Source organism: Crocuta crocuta, unplaced genomic scaffold (genome assembly GCF_008692635.1).
Source record: "Crocuta crocuta isolate KB4526 unplaced genomic scaffold, BGI_CrCroc_1.0 scaffold89, whole genome shotgun sequence".
Lineage (NCBI taxonomy): Eukaryota > Metazoa > Chordata > Mammalia > Carnivora > Hyaenidae > Crocuta > Crocuta crocuta.
The window spans coordinates 5,332,998-5,341,179 of record NW_027551559.1 but is presented as its reverse complement, the minus strand read 5'-3'; positions in this window follow the sequence as shown (position 1 = coordinate 5,341,179).

Genomic DNA, 8,182 nt, shown 5'->3' with positions numbered 1-8,182 from the left:
GGCCGCCGCCGCCGCCGCCTCCCGGGAGGCAGCCCTGCCCAAGCCGCGAGCGCACTCACAGCCGCCGAGGGCCTTATCCCGTAATTTCCCGCGGAAAACAGCATTGTCTCTACGAGCCTGAAATGCGCTTCAGACCCCTTTCGAGCCACTGCTGTTACCATTTTACCTGGGTAGCTTTTTATCCTGCGATCATTTCACATTTAGGGAAAAATGTCAAGATTAGTGCTGGGAACTTCTGTAAAGTCTACTGAGACTTCAGGAATTGTTTGCTTTGCCCCATTTGCTTTCCCTCTGTCTTAATCTGTACTGTGTACACACGTACACATTTAGGTTTGGGGGAAGCATCGGGAGTGATGTGGGGACCTTCTGTACTCCCTGACGAGCGCCGCTGCCTGTCCTGGCTCCCTGCCCGGCACAGTCACCACACCTGAGTCCCGCAGGGCCCTGGCCACCCACCGCACCCTCGGGTGGATGGCCACCGTTTTCCGCCGACCTTCGTCACAGTCCATGAGAGCACTGAAGGGTGCCCTGGTTGGTCAGCAGTCCAGAGAGCCTGCCCCCTCCCTACCTCGTGTGCTGGCAGCGCACCGTGTGCTTCCCAGCCCGGAAGTCCCTCCGGACAGCACAGTGTGACCCCCTCTTTGCCACATGGGGCAAGAGGGGCTCAGAGTGCCCAGGAGACAGACTCAACTCCAGTTCCACGGACTTATCTCTTTTGAACGTTTATTTATTTATTTTTGACAGAGAGAGAGAGACAGAGAGTGAGAGAGACAGAGCATGAGCAGGGGAGGGGCAGAGAGAGAGGGAGACACAGAATCTGAAACAGGCTCCAGGCTCTGAGCTGGCAGTCAGCACAGAGCCCGACGCGGGGCTCGAACCCACGAACTGTGAGGTCATGACCTGAGCCGAAGTCGGAGGCTTCACTGACTGAGCCTCCCAGGCGCCCCTGTTTATTTATTTTTGAGAGAGACAGAGACAGACAGAGAGTGAGCAGGGGAGGGGCAGAGAGAGAGAGGGAGACACAGAATCCGAAACAGGCTCCAGGTTCTGAGCTGTCAGCACAGAGCCCCACGCAGGGCTCAGACCAACAAACCATGATATCATGACCTGAGCCGAAGTGGACGCTTAACCGACTGAGTCACCCAGGCGCCCCTCAATGGACTTATTTTTGACGTCCCTGGATGAAATCATTATTCCCTTTGGACTTAAGACCTCTAGACCAGCAGAACCTCAAATGATAGCAGATCAGGCAGATAAACCAACATGGGCGTCAAAGTGAGGAGAACTTTTTCTATATACAGTAAATTAATGTACGTCAGAGTGTGGTGAGGCATAATGGTCATGAGTCGCTCAGAGCACCGGACCCAGAAAAAGACAGCTCTGAGTTGCAAAAAAGCTACATGTCAAGCAGGGATTAAAATTAGCGGCTGCCCTTTCTGGACAGAGAAATCAATACTAATGAGTGTAAGATTTGCCTTCCAGGGAGGAAACAAATGCAGTGGACGGCTTCTAGATGACTCTACGGAACTGCAAAGGGCCCACGTGTGGCGTCAGCTGTACTCTTTTTCATGTTTGGGCCCCGGAGGCCATCTTTGGAGCTCCACATGCACAAAGTCAATCTGGAAACCTAGTGAATAGACCACAGGGAATTTTAAAAGATTAGAGTTCTGTTGTTCCTAATTTTTAATCCCTCCATTCACTTTCGTTTTCAGTAGAAACCCGTGTGCTTCTGTTTACCAGACAGAGCGGCCAAAAATGATCAAAAGTTCAGTAACATCAGTACTTTCTGAATTAAAAATGAGTAAAGCTTTATCTTCCTACAGAGACAAAGTATCAGGGAGTAGAATAGTGTGTAAGGGCAGCCCTGAGAAAGAGGTGCAAAGACGTATGTGATGTAAGAAATACACCTAGAGGTCTTGAGAATTGTTACTTTTTTAACTGAATATTTATTTTGATAGTAGACTTGCATATAGTTGATAGAAGCGATACTCTTTGCCCAGTTCCTCCCACTGGAGGAAACCATCATCCTAAAAATATCCAAGATATTTTTAAAAATGTTTTTTCATGTTTATTTATTTTTGAGAGAGAAGCAGAGTGTGAATGGGGGAGGGGAAGAGAGAGGGGGAGACACAGAATATGAAGCAGGCTCCAGGCTCTGAGCTGTCAGCACAGAGCTCGACACGGGGCTCAAACTCATGGACCATGAGATCATGACCTGAGTGACCTAAGTCGAACACTTAACCAACTGAACCACCCAGGAGCCCCATTAACACTGATATAAATCACTGTTTTTATTTGGATTTCCTCAATTTTATATGTGTGTGTGTGTGTGTTCATTTTATTTCTGTACAATGAAATCATGTGTGTAATTTGTACTACCATCCAGATTCTGAGCAGTTCCCTCATCCTGAGGACCTCTCAGGCTGTCTTTAATAACCCCTACACCACCGCCCCTCACCTGTGGCAATCACTGATCTATTTTCTACTTCTAGAACTTTGCCATTTCAAAAATTGAACCTTGAGGGCAGCGTGTTAAGTGAAATAAGCCAGTCAGAGAAAGACAAATACTATCTGATTCCACTTATATGAGGTCGCTGCAGTCGTCAGATTCACAGAAACAGAAAATAAAACGGTGGTTGCTAGAAGCTGAGGAAAGGGAAATACGCAGCTGTTGTTTAATGCATATAAAATTCCAGTTTTGCAAGAAGAAAACATTCTGGAGGTTGGATGCACAAGAGCTTGAGTACCTTATTGTTACCCAACTGTACACTTCAAAATGGTTAAAATAGTAAGTTTAGGTTATGTGGATTTTTTTTACCACAATTGAAAAAAAATAGAAGAAATGATTAGTTAACATACTTGTATGGGGCTATTCCTCTTTTCTCTATGCTGCTCCGTTGACCTACGGGTCTTTCTCGCCACCAGTAACATACTGGTGATCACTACATGTATGCAATAAGTCTTGAAATCACGTAGATTGGTTCATCCCACTTTATTCTTTGTTAAGATGGTTTTAAGTATTCCATGGTTTGAAACTGGAAAAAATAGAGACACAGGCTTTTACTTTTTATATTCACATAACATCAACACTGTTTTTCTTTGATTGCTTTGTGTGCATTAACAGAACCTCACGTGCATAAGACATTCAGGAAATATCACGTACGTTTCTCTCAGGCTTCATATCCTCAGCGGGGAGCACCTGGTATTCATGTACTCGGTTGGCAACAGCCTCAGCTGAGCTGTGCCAGTGAGGAGGACCCTCGAGGTTTGCTTTCTGTGGAGGGCAAGGGTCGCAGCAGAGGCCAAGCTATGTCTTCGACCTCCATCTGCAACAACGGCCGGTTGATAAGTTTGGTTTGACGGTTTCCAGGTGACCTCTCCTGTCCCAGGACAAACAGCAGCACTTCTCACAACGGCCAAGATACGGAAACCACTAAAGTGTCCATCAAACGAAGGATGGACCAGGACGATGTGGAATACATGTAACGAAATACTAGTCAGCCTCAAAAGTGAAGAAAATCCTGCCATTGTGACCATGTGTGCAGACCTAGAGGTCTAGCACAACGTGCTGAGTGAGGTAAGCCAGGCTGAAAAAGTAATTCTGCAAAGTATCACTCATGCGGAGTCTAAGATGAAGTCTAAGTCATAGAAACGGAGTATGAAAGTGGTTGCTAGAAGTTGGGGGTGGGGGACGTAGGGAGGGGGTGGTAAAAGAGGGTGTATTTTCAGTTATAAGATGAATAAGACCGGGGACTCTAATATAAAACTTGGTGACTAGTTCGTGCTGCTGTGGTATATAACCGAAATTTTCTAAGAACATAAATGTTCTCACACGTTGCATGATAAATATGCAAGGTGATGAGGGTGTTAAGAACTTGGGTGGGATTCGTTCACAACGTATACATAGATATAATCATTCTGTTGTACACTTTAAATATCTTGCAGTTTTAGGGGTGCCTCGGTGGTTCAGTTGGTTGAGCATCTGATTCTCAGTTTCAACTCAGGTCATGATCTCACGTTCCATGGGTTTGAGCCCCACATCGGGCTGTAAGCTGACAGCATGGAGTCTACTTGCGTTTCTCTCTCCCTTTCTCTCTGCCCCTCCTCCACTGGTGCTGCCTCTGTCTCTCTCGAAATAAGTAAATAAGTTTAAAAAATCATATAAATGTTTTACAATTTTATTTGTCAATTATACCACAATAAAGTAAAAAAAAAAAAAGAAACCCAGAAAAGGGAATTACATTTACTAATTGTAAATTAGTCCCTGTGTTGGTAGAGGGGTGAGGCTTTCTATTTTTTTTTTAATTTTTTTTTAATTTTGAGAGAGACAGAGAGAGAAAGAAAGTGAGAGAGAAAGAGCACTCACAAATGGGGGAGGGGCAGAGGAAGAAGGAGACATAGGATCTGGAGTCTCCAGGCTCTGAGCTGTCAGCACAGAGCCTGACACTGGTCTTGAACTCACAAACCATGAGATCACAACCTGAGCTGAAGTTGGACACTTAATTAACCAAGCCCCCCCAGGCGCCCCTAGACTTTTTATTTTCTAAAAGTTACATTCAGAGGCACCTGGGTGACTTGGTTAAGTGTCTGAGCCTTGATTTCGGTTCAGGTCATGATCTCACGGTTCATGAGATCGAGCCCCATGTCTGGCTCTGACCTGACAGTGTGGAGCCTGCTTGGGATTCTCTCTGTCCCTTCCCTGCTTGCTTTCCCTCAAAATAAACAGATAAACATTTAAAAGAAAGAAAGAAAGAAACGTTACATTCAGAGGTAGCAGTGAAAATCGTCTGGGTGGGGATGCATGGGTAAGTTGCTTTAAAGTAACCTTATTCTCGTTCCCTCTCTGCTTCCTCAAACTTGAAGGGTAGGTAACCCCATCTTCATTTTAGGAATTCTTTGCTCTCCAGAATTTTCACTCTGTTCCACCCCCCCCCAAATAAATAAATAAAAGCTAACACTTACCTTGGGTTTTCATATCATCAGATCACAGTTGTCCCCTGAATCATCTGATAAATAATGAAATAATATATGTATTAAATATGGATGGATGGATGGATGATTCAGGTGGGAGCTCCTGGAAAGAATTTTCACTTTATTGTCTAGCTAGCNACTAAGCCACTCAGGCGCCCCACTGACAATTAAATTTCTTCCCACACCCTCCTCCCCCCACTTCATGACCCAGTTTTGGAGGATAGCTTACTAACCTATAGGGAACTACCTGTCGATCAGTATTATCAGAAAAGGATCTATTTGCTCTCTACCTCTGCCTTTCCTGGGACTTGTCTACAAGGTAGCTTTTCTTACTGGAATTTCACTGAGTTAGGGAGCATGGAAGGGGGAAGTGAGATGATCCAGAATCCTGTCTTATTTCCATTTGCGCAGTGGCCGATGTGGAAAGATGGCCAACAAATCGAATGACTGAGTGAACAGGAACTGAACAAATCCAAGATGAGAAGCAGGAGAAAAAGAAGAGTTCAAAATATGTTTTCCAAGATTTCAGACTTTTTGCAAAGGGGTGCAAAGCAGTAATGTGTGCTCATTGGTAAAAGCAGCCATCAGTTTTCACTGAAACCTTGGAGCAACCACGGTTAGAGTTACTCATACTCAGTGTCCCCATCAGTAAACATAAACAGCTCATCGTTTGGTCTAAGGGCAAATCAGATCCACGTTGTATATGGAAAGTACAAAAAGCTCACTCTCATATTACTGCTATTCATTTGAAATGTTCCTAAGCTTGAGACTGATAACACTAACGTCTCTTTTGTGAGTAAAAGGTACACTTAGTCCATTAGTTACTGAGCATATTTTATGTTCTAGGCATTGTTTCCAGCCCTAGACATAGAGCAGGAACCAAACAGATAAAAATTCCCTCCAGCACACCACTTACATTGCCAGGTTATGTGCAACAGTTAAAACAAAAGAAAGAACTAAGCTTGAAATATATTGTATTGGGGGGGGTGGCTATAAAGAGGCGAATGAAATCCGGAAGCGGATAGGATTGTGTGTGCTTGGGTAGGAGGATGCAGCCCAAAGAAGAGGGTCTGGAAGGTACGACGTGAGAAGTCCGCACTGGAGCAAAGACAGCAGGAGGAAAAGGAGTGGCGCGTAGGTGTCCAGAGGAAGAGTACCCCAGGCGGAGGCCGCATTGAGGGTCAGAACCACGAATCCCAAGTGCATGTAGTTCAGTGAAGCAGCTTCACTGAGGACTCCGAGCTGAAGGCGTCCTCGGAGGCCTTATTTTTGTTCAGACTGAGGTGGAACCATTGGTGAGTCTTAGTTTTAGGGAATAGATAACAGGGAGGAAGAACTTAAGAAGAGACACCGATCGGTCTGAAAAGGTGTGGCAATATTCCAGGGACAGATGCCGATGGCTTGGGCCAGTGTGGTGGCAGTGGAGACCATGATAGGCGGTCAAGTTTCGGATGTGTTCGGAAGTGGGTGCTGGCAGGATTTGATACCAGTTTGGATGTTACAGCTGAGAAAACTCTGCATGTTTAGGATGACCCCAAGCGTTCAGGGTACTTGAGCACCTGGATGAGTGGGGTTGTCATTTACAGATACGGGAGGGCTGGAACAGGGAAGGTTTTTGAGGAAGACTGAGAGGTTCATTTTGATCGTTTTATGTCTCAGCCATCCAGGAGGAGAGCCAAGCAAGCAGTTAGACTTGCAAATCTGGGGCCAAGGGGAAAGATTCCAGTTGGATATATGACCTTGGGAATCCTCAGAACATGGTGTCGGTGATATAGACTGTATTTTCCATGAGTTTATTACAAGGCTGCCATGAATGATGAGATAGGCCTCAGTAAAGAGAGGGTAGCAAGTTAGAGAGAAATACAACATGTGTGAGAGATATATCACATCTTCCTGGAGAGCCTTGACTCCAAATCAGAATTTGATTCTGTACCATGTTACGTCCACACAATTTAGTTTATGTACCTTTGGGACAGAAATACATTTCTTTGAGGCAGATGTAGTGTGCGAAAGGTAATGTGTGCCTCTGTATCTGTATTCCCCAGTAAGACTTACAAGCCCCAGACTTCTACTTCCACATTTCCAAATGCAGAAAGGGACAAATTTGCCCCTTTCCTTCCATCCATCAGAATACACCTGGGTAGGATGAAAAGAAAAAGAAGAGTCCATTGATAACTTGCCCATTGCCTCCAGATAAAGACCAACAGTGGAAATGCAAAACCGTCCATCAAGCTCCACGTTTTCTGTGGGGAGAAGTGGAGGCAAGTTCATAAGCATGGGACCTTCTCTCTCCTTTCCCATTCACTCTCCTGTAACACCTCTTTCATCTACTCAGTGAGTCCTAAAGACACTCAGCAGATCATCTAAGGACTTGAGCTCAAGTTTGTGTCAGTGCTAGTTAAGTAGTGCTAGCTGTGGTAACATGGTCCCCATATTTCCGCCATAGAATGATAAATAGTCATTGGGGTTGGAGGTGGGGGCTTGTGGATGTCAGCTGACAGAGGCTCTGACTCTTTAATATGTGGTTTCTAAGTCCCCACTGGACACTGTCATCCAACTAGGGATTAGGAAAGAGAGTATGGAGAGAACAGGCTGCATTTAAACATCTCAGGCTGGACAGGATATAGTCCATCAATGAAGAATTTTTACATAGTTCTTCCAACAGCAAAGAGAGCATCCAAAGGTGGGGGGTAAGGGCTGTTGAAGACATGGGGGGTAAAATGACATAACACACCAGTGTAGTGAGATAAAGGAAATGGGCAAGAGATGAGCCAACCAGGCCACCATGTTGTCTGGATCTCTTCTTATTCTAGGCATAGGGTTTGTAATCTCTTATTCATTCCTTCACTGTGATCCCATTCACAAGTAAGTAAAGTTTGTTTCCTGTATTTGAGGCTTTGGAGAAAGTACAGGGAAAGAGTCACAACTTAATTAAATAAATGCTGGGCATGGGGGTGGCCGGGAAGTTGTGCTATGAAACTGACTTTGCCACAGAACTTTCAAGTCTGTTTTCTTTTCTTTTCTTTTTTTTTTTTATGGTTTATTTATTTTTGAGACAGAAACAGAGCATGAGCAAGGGAAGGGCAGAGAGAGAGAGAGAGGGAGACACAGAATCTGAAGCAGGCTCCAGGCTCTGAGCTGTCAGCACAGAGCCCGACATGGGGCTCAAACCCATGAACTGTGAGATCATGACCTGAGCCAAAGCCGGATG